Below are 13,940 nucleotides of genomic sequence, written 5' to 3' on the forward strand. Positions count from 1 at the left end.
ACGTAATAATGATATCATTGCACTGATTGGCTACTGTGTGCAGACACAGTGTCAATCAATGCATTAAAGAAACGACGTTGCTTGTCAGATTTTCATAACAAAAAATCATATTTTTTAAAATAAGCCCAAATGACCGCAACTCTGTTTTTTTTTTTGTTTTTTTTTTCATGCAATTTAACAAAAAAGAAGCCCAAAGTCGCGTGTTTTATGATGTTTTGTATCTCTGGGGTGTCTTGTTCTCTATTTTTTTTTGATATTTTGTTTCAAACGGATTTAAGCGTTACTTTTACAGAGATTTTTGATAGATGTCTAGAAATGTCTAGAAAACAGTCAACAGTATAGAAAAATGAAAACAGTTCAGACGAACAACGAACTGGTAAGAGACAACGAGTTGAAAGAGAGAAAAAAACAAAACAGAGAAGTACCTTTAACCCCATAACTAGTCATGCTTGATGTCATTTATGGATTTCATTCTAGTCCTTAAATAATAAATTACACTTATTTGTTGGTCTGCTAAATCAATACTCAGTCAGTAGTGAGATTGTGAAGGTGGGTAGGCTCTCACCTTAATCAGTTTTTTTCAGTTCCAGGGGCTGATTGATTAATTGAATTCGTTTTAGATTTGTTACGTAGATACAGCTACGAGCACAAAACTGGTTTGATTCAAATGGTCTCATTTTGTTCTGTACCCTTCGCAAACCAATGCAAGTTAATATTACTTGAAGGTCAATCTTTTTATCTTTTTATGCTTTCCTCTGGTCTTATTTCAATATGTAGAAGCTAGTCATAAGGCCAATGAAAATTACAAAGTGTTTGTGAGAAAGGGAGTAGGTGAGACTGATGTTGAGTCTCAGCTAGCCTTGTGACTTGTCACAATCATGCAGATTCTAGTAATACGCCAGAGTTTCTTAATTAGAAGCTGCTGCTTACTCCTGCCAGTCCTGGAGGTGTTGGTGTTAATGTGTGTGTTTGGTTGAGATCAACAATTTGGCAAAAACATCTGTGCTTCTGAATGTGAATACACTCCTAACTTTGTAGTTTTCTGTGATCTTATCTTCATTCCTTTCTTGCCAAGTGTCTTGCAACACATTCTCATGAGAAAACGTAATTATTTTACAAGGTGGCGAAGGAAGCTCCTCCCCTGTCTCCACCTCAAAACCTAACGATCAGTGAGGGGGTAGTGAGCAGTATGAATACAGATTAGCCGCTAATTGCCTAAAAGTATAAAATAGCTATGAATTGCATTTGCTCCAGTATTTTTTAAGTTGGTTCTAATACGGATGGGATCAGATTGTCAACCAGTTGTCCACCAGATTGAATACATGATTAGGCTATTTTTTTCTGTATAGGGTGATTTACACTATGAACAACTCTTGGGATGCATGATATAAATTCATACCATATCAGTTAACGATCCATATTAGAGTCATTTCTTTCTTTCTTTCATTATTAAAATTTGCCAGACAGTGTTAACTGATTTTGGAAAATTTTATTGTGCAGTCTCTTTTTTTTCACATTTAGATTACTTTTGCCATCATCTAATGCACACTTAAAGTTGGTCTTTAAACCACAAGTAATTTAATAACACTAGTGGAAATAATAACCTTTCTAGGTTATTGGTTATAATAATGAAGAAAAAAAATGATCTGTCAGAATTTTTACATCATAGAATCCATAATTAACTATGTGACTCATTTTTTTTTTTTTAATGTTAAGATTTTAATTATGTTTTTATTTACATTTGCATGACAAACAATTTTGGTTTCTGTGTTTGGTCACCACTTGATGTCCTAAGTTAAGCCATGAAGCAAAACCAAATGAGAACAACCGATCTAGAATAAGGCATTAGAGTGAACTGTGCAATAAAAATTTCCATTCAGTAATTTTTTTGTTTATTAAAACCCTATGGCGCAAAAAACACAGGCTGAATATATTTAAATGGCCCTGAAGCATATGACTGTAATAATTCAAATCAGAATTGAAACACTATAGGAGACTTAAGACATTTCTCTTATCGAAAAATACCCACTGCGTTCATGTAATAGCTGATGACTCTTGTTCATGCTGAGATTAGACATTAGAAGTGATGCCACAGGTCAGATCTGTGTCTACTGCAATCCGGCTTCTGCAAACCACAGCTGAGATTCAGATCAATAACACTCCTGTTGTAAACAAAGCTGCTGTGCTTCCCATTGCCCATGAGTTGCCCTGCTATATCAAGGCAGCTGGTGATACTTCAAACCTTTATATACAGGTTTTTTCATCATCCTCTAAATCTCAGAAGGACGATGACACAGTTGGATAAACTAAAATGTGTGCATCTGTAAAGGGCTTGTGTTTTTTTTTTTATTACCAAGAGATCTGAAAGTGCTGTCTGCATTGGTTGTTTGTCCATACAGGAAAAGGGGACATATTCCCAGTCTTATTGTCTCGTGTTTGCTGGAGCATTAAAAGCTGTGACTCATTGCCAAACCTGTGTATATCGATTCCATCACACTCAGATGATGTCTGGCTCTTCTCCGAGCTCCAGAAAGGTTCATTCAGAAGTGTTAAATCCAAGAGGCTTCAAGATACATAATGCGTATATTCAAGGTTATTTGCGCAAGCTGAACAATGCACTGAAATTAAAATTATTTGCTGAAACCAAAAATTCTGGACACACAGTAGACTAAATAATTAAATGAAAAAAGCAAATTATTAATATTGTTATATTTTTATTTTGTATAATATCATCCAATTTACTTTGAAATGTAATCAAACAAGGTTTATCTCATGAATTATACTTTTTGGCTCAGTCAGTGTTTCTGAAAGTACGTCAAAATACTAAAGATCTGTCACTACTTCTGTTTCATCAGGACTTTAAAGTAAACTGTTTTTGTTTACCCATTGTTTCTGTTTTAGCCATTTTTTTATTTCCAAAAATCTTTGGCAAATAATCTTAATGAGCCCCTAGTTAAGTTTTATTAATTGTATTTATTTTTAAAATAAACAAGAAATGGAAGTCATTGCTCCATTGTAAGCATATTTTTGAACAAGATGTTTTTTGACAGTTTTATCCACCTTATTTTTCATGTTAGAGCCTTAATTATATTCTTAATTCTAAACTTAATTATAAGCACACTGGTTTGTAATGCAAACAGTTGTACTGTTTACTGCACTTTGATATTCTTCTCGTTATTTCCTTATAGTGGCTAATGAGATGGAAGTCTTGCACATTCACAGAAAGCTTACTTCCACTTTGAAAAATAAGGCAGATTGAATCCCTCCTAAAGGTCAAGCATGTAATTTTCACACCACTAATTTTTATTTATTTTTTATTTTTTGCCCCCATTGGTCAGCCAAAATGATAGCTCTGAAAAAATGAAACTAACAGTGTTGGTTGAGCCTCAGATTGGACTCATTAAAATCAACAAAATGTAAAAGTTAACCTAATATGCAGTGTACTAATAATCAGCATGAATCATGCTGTCTAACCATTTCATGGATTTATGATGTAATATTTGTACATCAGACAGTAACGTTTGGGGGGAGGGACTGCTGTGAGGATGCAGGTGGCTCGTCTTAAGATAAGACCATGACTGTAGTTCAAACAGCTTCACATTTATCACTTCCCAAACTGTCATTTTCATAGCGACAGATACCTGCAGGTCACCAAACATCTTACCACTTCTTTGCTCCACTCCTACCTTAATGTAAAGCCAACAGCAAATTTATTTACACCTTTATGACTAATAGATAAAAACGCACCCATCAAAGTTCTGGTTTATCTCTGAAATGTGTGATGTAATGCATGTTTATCATTCAGTCTGCCTCTCGCACTTAGTCATCGTCTTCTCTTTTTCTTCTCATTAAGCAGAAGCCTTTGTTCCGAGCAGTTACTTTGGGTAAAACGTGTTTGTTTGCAGTAGACTTTGTTTTTTGAAGTTTCTTTTGGTAAATAATTATGCTCTGTTCCTCGATGTGTGATTCTTTGTATCGCAAGTGTGAAAAGGGTTTTATGTTTCACTAAGGTTAATAAAACATTGCCATATAAGCTACATCTTTCTTTAAACATGCTCAGCATGTGTGTACACATATCTTTGTGTGTATTTGGGTCAGGTTTTGCCTGTGTTACAGACTAGCCAGAAAAACAGCTTTATAAACATACAAAATAATGTAGTTGAAATTCTAAAAATGTAGGGGATGAAAAATATCATTAGCTTAGTAGTATAAAAAATATTATACTAATCTGTCTGTCTGTCTGTCTGTATCTACAATTTTTGTCTGTCTGTTTCTTTCTTTCTTTCCTTCCTCTTTCTTTCTTTCTTTCTTTTTAACATTCTGTCCAATTTGTTTGTTTTCTATCTGTCTGTCTATCTTTCTATCTATCTATGTTTTTTCTATTTATCTGGCATTCTGTTCCTCTGTTGTTCTCCGTTTTTAGACAAACTTTGCTTTTGTACTAGTTACATAACAGTTATACTTCCTACAATCCAATTTTGAATTGTAATTTTGTGTCCTTTCAGTTTAATTCATTTTGAATTAAAGAATTAAATGCGTTCTCAATTCAACTCTGAATGGACATGACCAGAAATTGATATTTCTGGTCTTGACTAGGACAAGCACAATAAAGCACAATAAATATATTAATCAAAATGTAAAATTCAGAAAGGTTTCTCTAAGGGATAACAGATTAAAACAAACAAAAAAATTGATTAGCTCACTTTAAAACAATAGAAGTCAGTGGAAAGTCCCCTCTCGTTCTCTCTCTCTATGGGGATTCTCTCTCATCTTGGTCATTAATGGAGACAGATGCCTGTAATGGGCTGTGGAAATGAACACAGATGCATCACTAAACAAAGTTCCACATCAGCGACTGAGATGGTCATGAAAAAGCACAGAGGGACTTCTTTAAATATGAATAATGACTGCTGAGCACCACTAATCTCTTTTTCGCACTCTCTCTTTTTGACCTCTGGTTTCTATATTAGCATCGAGGACAGACTGAATACAGTACATCCCACTTGTTCCCTGTCTCCCTACTTGGTCATTATTAGGCATTAAAGTTCTTGAGGAGGTGACAAAGCAAGTGTGTGACTGGGACTTTGCAGTAAGGGTGGGATGAGTGTTTGTTGCCATGGGCCTCCTTGCTCCGGTTGAACTGATGATTCATGGTGCAGCGACTTAGACCCCGTCAAGGTGAGACGCTATGCTGTTGATTTTACCATATTACCACACACCCTGCTCCAGTTTCACCCTGTTCAGCTGGACATGAGAGCAACTCATCAAAACCTCTTAATGCCCCATCAAGTAATGATGGATTTATCTATGGATTTTCTGTCACTTAAATTTGAGCTGTAAAATGATGCTCAGTGTATCTGAGGTATCTGAATATCAAATTCTTAAAGGGGTAGGATGAAGTTAACAGTATGAAGTTCTTCTGGGTAACAAAAGCAGATATTTTGAAAAAAAAAAAAAAGCAAATTTATTAATAATTTCACAAATTAAAAATATCGTAATCGATAGCTTGTGATCACTATATATTTTCACTGAATGGAAAAAGCAGTGTGAACATCTTCAAAATATTTAATTTTGCAGTAAGAAATTTTTTTTGAAACAACATCAACATAAGTCACATAGAGTTAATTTGTCTTTTCTTTTTTGATGAACTATCCCTTTAAGTTCAGTTTTTCAGACTGGGAATGATTTCCACAACAGTCGCAAGAGAGGAATTTGAAGTAGATCAAACAATGTTTTGTGACTCATACTTTGGTGAGTCTGTGTCACCTCACCTTGCCCGCCTGTTTCCCAACCCTACTCATAATGGTGATTTATGTATGCACTTACTCTTTTCTCCTACAATAATTGACAATGTGATGAATGGCTTTGTAAAAGAAGGCAAGGTGCTCCAGCAGAATGGCAGTTTGTTCTTCTTGACTAGGAAGCAGACTCCAATGTCTTTTAAAAAGTTAGTTGCATTCATTTGCAGATAGCTTAGAATGGACAATCATTGGCTGACAGCAAGGCAGAACTTGAAAGGCACATAAACCAAAAAAAAAAAAAAAAAAAGGAAAGGAGACTGTTGAGATAATTTAGTCTTTATAACTGAAAAACTGACACATAACACTTTAACTATGACCTCCAAAAAGAACATTTTCTCAAAATGAACTAACTTCACTTTTCTATATAATTTCAAATAGGTTCATGGCTAAAGAAAATTAGTTTGAACTTTTCTCCTCAGAGGAAACTTTAATGCTTTTGAATGTAGCTCATTGGTGTCTATTGAACCACATGTGTGAAGGATAACTCATTGCTGTCACTTTTTATCATTATTGAATTTTCTTCAAGGGTGGCACTGTCATTATTGGAAAATCTTTCCAGCATATTATGTAATTTTGTCTGGAGAGATGAGAACAAAAATGTATCAGTCACGTTGAATAAAAATGTCTCCCAAATGACAAGTATATATAAAAGAGCTGAGATTCAATGTCTGATGCCTCTGAAACACTTCTCTTGCACATACATCCCTGCACACTCACACACACATTAGACCAGGGGTCTCTAACCCTGCTTCTGGAGAGCTACTGTCCTGCAGATTCAGCTCCAACCCCAATCAAACACATCTGAACCAGCTAATCAAGGTGTTCAGGGCTACTTACAGATAATTACAGATAGGTGTGTTGGAGCAGGTTTGGAACTGAAGTCTGCAGGATGGTAGCTCTCCAGGAGCAGGGTTGGAGATCCCTGCATTAGACATTACATATTCAGTGTCATATTAGTCATGTCTTCATACCTCATAATGGTAAAATGGGCCACTGTTCTATGTCTCTAGATGAAAAATGAGCATAAATCATGCAGAAATGCTGTGTGAAATGGTTTCTGAATGGTAATGAATGGACATTTTAGAAGTGACTGGCATGCTAAAAACTTTTTGGAGCACATTCAATAGCACTTGTGCCACTTTGTATGCAGTATTTAAACTTAAAAGCCTGCATTTTGTTCACTATCCACCATGCTATCAGCTGGGAGCCTGCTGTATATTGAGTTTCCTCAGCGTGGAGTGTGCTGGCCAAAGTCATAATAATGAGGTCTGATTAGGTCATATGGGTGGACATGAGTAAGGTGAAGAGGCCTTAGAATCAGAGAGGGATTTGTTTTATATATCTTGATTATAGCTTCTTCCATCTCTCATTATCCTGAACACATGCACAGATGACACATAAGCATCATGCTAGCTTAACAGGTTGGCTCTGTTTTGTATTCACCCTCACACATAAACATAGCCTTCCCATAATTGAAGAAATGGAAAGGTTACGGCTGATGTGAAAGCTTTGTTCCCGAGTCTGCAGCTATGATAAAAAAAAAAAACAGTCACCTACAGACTGCAATCGACATGAACCAAAAAATAAAGCTGCCTCTATATATACATACATATATATTCGTTTTGTTTTTTTTTATGTGTGTTTGTGTTTGCATGTGTGTGTGTATATATATATATATATATATATATATATATATATATATATATATATATATATATATATATAATCAAGCCCTTATAACTGAAAACATGCATATATATATATATATATAAATATATATATATATATATACATATAACCAGAATCACAACTGAATTTCCAATAGAATTCACTCCTGAAATCAGAATGAATCAGAAATGTGATGTCATGTAAACAAATAATAATCTGAATTTTTTTTTTTTTCAATCTTCCATAGTGACTGCGTATCCTGTTTGAGGACAGACTTGACTTTCCCTAAGCCACAGATCTAATGCCAGTGTAAATACAGTGTAGATACTTATCGCTTCCGTCCAGACACAGGAAATCACTTTCAGGCACAAACCTACAGCACAGTGTGGGGAGTCATCTGCTTCCATTTACCCTGGTTCCCCTGGGGGTTCAGGAGAGACATTTGACTGAGGGAATAATGGTAAAGAGAAGTGTGAGAGGTCAAAAGGATGCCATTTGCACCATTAATCATGTTCTTCTCAGCTATGTCAACTTTGCAGTCGGTGCCACTCTTCTCCAAGGCCATTGGGAATTAATCACAGCACCAGCTGATACCTTCACTTCAGCTCCTGTTTTACACCCTCTCTGTCTTCATACAGTGTTACAGATTCAATGTATCATTTGTCAAGAAATGTACATGTATGCATGTATGGTAAAAAGGTCTCCAGTGTGCAGAATATGACAGTTTAATGTCATAAAAACTGAGCTAGAACTCAAAACTAAGCTAGAACTCATGTCTCACATTGTTCACACTCATAAAAAAAAAAAAGATTTTGTCATTGCATTAAAGTTCTAATTTTAAGATGGTTTTGGGTGGTAACAGGCCTTATGTAGACAGTGTGTTTTCTTAAGAATGAGCAAGATGGCTAAAAAATTATTTGTTGGAATAAAACAATTATGCTTTGTCACTAATGTTGGCAGTGTTATTCCAAATTTTTTTTTCTGATTTCTGAGTTTGTCTCATGAAAAATTGTGGACAAATCCATACATAAGATAAGTATATATTGCTTAACATATAGTATTATATACTCTATGGCAATGAGGAAAGATATATTAAATTGAAATTGTTATTAAAGGGGTCATATGATGCGATTTCAAGTTTTCCTTTCTCTTTGGAGTGTTACAAGCTGTTCGTGAATAGATAAGATCCCTAAAGTTGCAAAGACTAAAGTCTCAAACCCAAAGAGATATTCTTTATAAAAGTTAAGACTTGTCCACGCCCTCCTAAAACGCCTCGTTTAAACACGTCTACGTCATGATGTGGGAAGATTTGCATAATGCCATCCAAATTTTCACGCAAAGAAAGAAGGCGTAACTTTGATTCTCGCTGTTGCCGCCGGCGCCATGTTGTGGAGACGCTGTTTCATTGTGAAAGTGAAAATACTTGGTTTGGCCTTCCAAAAGAGGACACAACTAGAAATCACGCTGGAGGCATTCAGCCAATCACAAAGCACTGGATAGCTGGCCAATCAGAGCACACCTTGCTTTTCAGACCAATGGGGTTTGTAAAAAATTATGCATTTCAGAAAGGCAGGGCATAGAGGAGAAACAATAATGTACAGTATGTAGTAAAATAATGTGTTTTTTGGACTTTAAACTGCATAAACACATTTCATTATACCAAATACACAAAATAATGTTCTTTTTAGCAACATCATATGACCCCTTTAACTTCATTTGTTCTTTTCTGAAATCAAGTTTGAGGAAAAAAAATTCCATACCAGGAGCGTTCTGTATGACAAACGCTCTTTAGACATTCAGACAATCACTTCTGCCAATTCACAAGCCATTGACATGACATGAGAAAAGACAGAAATAGTCCTTGACATTAACATGTGCTGCCATGACAACTTTAACTAAGAATGACCGTGCAGTCAGAAAACATTCTGCCATTCAATGGATAAACTCTTCTCTGTTCTCTCCAGTGTGTTCAGCTCACAGTTTCCAGCATGTCTACAACAAAATGTGTGCTCAAAAAGAAAGAAAATTACCATTTAAGCTCAAAGAGTTAAAATTATATTTTTGTGTTTGTGTGGTCAACATAATGCCAAAAATGCTGTTTATTGAGCTGGAGCTTAAAGGGATACTCCACCCCAAAATGAAAATTTTGTCATTAATCACTTACCCCCATGTCGTTCCAAACCCGTAAAAGCATTGTTCGTCTTCGGAACACAATTTAAGATATTTTGGATGAAAACCGGGAGGCTTGTGACTGTCCCATAGACTGCCAAGTAAAATACACTGTCAATGTCCAGAAAGTATGAAAAGCATCGTCAGAATACTCCATCTGCCATCAGTGGTTCAACCTTGTGTTGCGGCTGACACAGATAAGCTTACGCAGTTTGTGTTCAGTAGGTGTTTTCCAAAATGGCGCTACGGTGATGTGGGGAGAGACAGAGGAGATGACTTGTTAAATAAAGTCTTTATTTTTGTTTTCTTCTGGTACAAAAAGTATTCTCGTCACTTATTAACATTACGGTTGAACCACTGATGGCAGATGGACTATTCTGACAATGTCCTTCATACTTTTCTGGGACAGTCACAAGCCTCCCGGTTTTCATCCAAAATATCTTAAATTGCGTTCCGAAGACTAATGAAGCTTTTACGGGTTTGAAACGACATGGGGGTAAGTGAATAATGACAAAATTTTCATTTTGGGGTGGAGTATCGCTTTAACCTGGAATATTCATTATTTCAGTAAATTTAGCATATGGTTAAACTGGATAGATGGATTTCATATCACATTAGACAGAACAGTTCTGACGTGATGAGGAAGTGAAATGTTTTGGTGAAAACCAGGCAGTGTCAGGAGGGAACATGTCCCTCTGTTCTTCTTTGACATGAACGGTTAGTTTTGCTTATTTTAATAAGCATTTCTCTTAGGCTCCGTCTCAAATCGCAAAGAGGTTCGTGCAAAATTTCAGCAGTCTGTCTTCTGGAAGTGCCATAGCTATTCATTTTCAAATATTCGCCATTACTTCAGTCCTCAGTGTTACATGATCCTTCAGAAATCATTCTAATATGATGATGTAGTGCTCAAGACACATTACTTATTATCATTATCATTATCATTCATTTGTTCTTCTCTGACTTTGAGAGCAACTTTATTGCTCTGGGCTGTTGTGCAATCATAGATAAGCCTCTGGTCTTATCATGTCAACACTGATGGTTTTGGTGAATTATTTTTTGCTTGGTATCTAGTTGAAACCCTAACCTAACTAAATCCCATCTTCTCCTGTTGGATTTCTTATGGGTAATCTCTTCAGCTGATTTCCATCTTCTCTTTCTCTCCTTTCTCATGGCCTTTTTTCTGCCCTGTTATTCTGAGCCTGTGCATGCAAAGTGACATTTTAGTGTACTTTGAAACCCTGTCACAATTCACTGTGGGACTACCGAAAGAGGCCATCTTGAGATATAAGGCAGTGTTGATGGAAATTTGTTGCGACAGTCACTATTCACACATACAATGCACTTAAAAAAGGGAGAGATGGCTTGTTGGTTTGTTGCAAAGACCCATGGGATGATTGGCATACTGAAACATCGTTTAGAAAGATGGTGTTTAGGCTTGTCTTTGACCTTTGGCAGCAACATCCTTAGTCTTCTCAAGGTTGTGGACAGCCAGGAACCATTTTGATAGCACTGGCAAACATGTAAAATGTACAGAAATACATAGCTGATATTAAAATTCTATGCTATTTTAACAATATTAATTATAAATAAAACAAACTTAAATAAGCTGTTTCAAATGCTATTGAATTCAGTTATCACAACATTACAATATGCAGTATGAATATGGATATTGAATTGTAAAATTACAGTTTACATTTAGATAACATTTAACAGTGTCACATGATTCTTCTGAAATCATTCTGATATAATTGTTGTGCAAGACACATTTCTCATCAGTGTTGAAATCAGTAGCTTAGTTTTTTTTGGAAATTGTGATTTTTCAGGATTTGATGAATTGGAGGTTCATAGTATAATTATTTTCATGTTATGGCTGATAACCGAAAATAGCATATATTAAAACTCTATGCTATTCTGTCTAAATAGATTATAAATAGAACACAAACTTAAAATAACCATTTTAAATGCTGCAAGTGAATTCATGTGGCACAATAAAATGTGCATTATGAAAAATCGATGTTCATTTGTAGATTGCAGAATTACATTTAACAGTTTTGCTAAGTTAGTTTTTAAAGATTAACATTAAGTGAGCATTAGATGATGGCAAATGTAATTAACTGTAAATGTAAAAATACTGAAATAATGTACAATTAAATATATAAAATAATTATATTAAATTAAGAAATCTGTAATATTGGAAAATAACCAATGATACCAATATGTTGTGCATTTCAAGCAAGTTCCATTTCCAGGCCATTCCTGTCTGTAGGTGTTTGGATGTTTTTTGTTGTTGTTGTTGTTGTTTTTTTCTCATACTTATATCACTCTCATTATCAGGCTTTCGATTTCTGCAAGATAGCCTAGGACACCTCATGTGGATGTGATTGTGCTTGAATGAATGTACAGTATGTTCATGCGTGTGGTTAATGTGTAAGAGAAGAAGCTAATCAAAACTACAAGACTAGAACAAATCCCATTCTATCCTGAGGCCTCTTCACCTCACTCATGTCCACCCATATGAACTAATCAGACTTCATAATTACGACCTTGAGCGGCACACCGCACACAGAGCAAATTCAATAAACTGCAGCCTCGCAGCTGATAGCACACTGGAGGGGTGGATTTGTTTTTTAATGGTGTTGCCATCCCAATATTATGACAAAAAAATGTTTTGGCTTGGACATTGTTTCTTTTCATAGATGACAGGTAGGGAAAAATGATGAAAACATATCTATATAATCACTGAGTAATTCCACTGCTTTTCACCCAAATGTCAGTGATTCAGTTAGCTGATGAGGCTGATGTTCTGTGGCATGTTAGATCAGGCTTAGATGTTTAGAGGTAAGGCTGAAATGTGTTTTGAAAATTAGTTTTACTACCTTTCAAAAAACTGTAGTCGGTAAGATTTTGAGAAATTATATTTTTTTCCATGATATAAATCATACAATTTAAAAATTATATTCCTTTTTTTTTATTACTGATTTCTAATCATTCTAATATGCTGATTTGGTGCTCAAGTAACATTTCCTATTATCAATGTTGAAAACAGATGTGCTGCTTATATTTTTGTGGAAATCATAATACATTTTTTAAAAGATTTTGCATTAATGTAAAATTTTTTACTGACACTTTTGATCAATTTAATGTATCCTTGCAAAAACAGTTCTTTTGAATTAAGAGGCCCATAAAGTGACCACATAATTACATTAAATAAACTGTACAATAAGAATCCAGGTTGGGATAAAAATTAAACCAACACTGATTTTAGACGGTTGGATGTAGTTAATAAGAGGAGTCATGGGCTTGATGAAAATCAAACTTTTGCTAAATAGGCACTATATAATAACGTGCACCACAAGTTATCCTTCCCTCGGGAAAACATAAAAAGAAAAGCAGGGAAAAAGCAGCACCCCCTCTGTGCTCCTCATGGGCCATTTTGAGCCCTGAACATTTCTCTTAATCAAACATTCTTTTATCTTCCACCAGAGGAGCTAGAGATCTGGAATTCCACAATGGCAAGAAACCTGATTTTGCTTAAATCCTTTTTTAGGATTCAATTTAGAGCTTCAAAGGGATTCTTGATGCATCAGACATCATTAATTAAACAGGACACAGAGAATGTACCTCTTTTGTGTAGCACAATCCACTTAGATGTTCTTCCACTTTTCTTGAAAACATTCCTGATGAATGTTGGCCCTCATAAGTGCTACAAGACACAATTAAGTCCCACATCAATAGAATTGATCATCCGGCCCCTTGTGAAGAAAGATAGATAAATATGGGAGAAAATTGCTTTCCTGACCTCTCACCTTTAAAAAAGAATCCATGTGAATCCTCATTGACCAAATCGTTTTTTGGTCTCATTTTTAAAAGATTGTGATGGTTCTGCTAAAGTTGAATGAATGAGTATTGCTATTTTGAGTACTTTTTTAATTAAAATGAATAACTTTAATTTCTTTAGACTGTTATGAGAACATCTTTGATTGCCAGAATTTCAGGTGTTTCATATATCTTGATAAAGTGGATTGATAAATTTTTTTTTTTTCTAAACTTAATGCAAGAGTTATTTTTTTGTCTCCAGTTAGGATGTATATGTGAACATATGTATTTATTTATGTATTTAAATTTGTTTACTTTTCTATAGCCCAAATTAGTTTCACTGACAACAGTATATAATACATGAGTAAGATGAGAGACAATTAGTCAACCATTGCAGTGTATTTTTCAACAGACAACTATTTATTTTTTTTTTGTTTATAGTATTTTGTATTTTGTATTGTTTTTTAGTTTGTAAAGGTGTTGTAA

This window comes from Cyprinus carpio, chromosome A24 (genome assembly GCF_018340385.1).
Source record: "Cyprinus carpio isolate SPL01 chromosome A24, ASM1834038v1, whole genome shotgun sequence".
Classification (NCBI taxonomy): domain Eukaryota; kingdom Metazoa; phylum Chordata; class Actinopteri; order Cypriniformes; family Cyprinidae; genus Cyprinus; species Cyprinus carpio.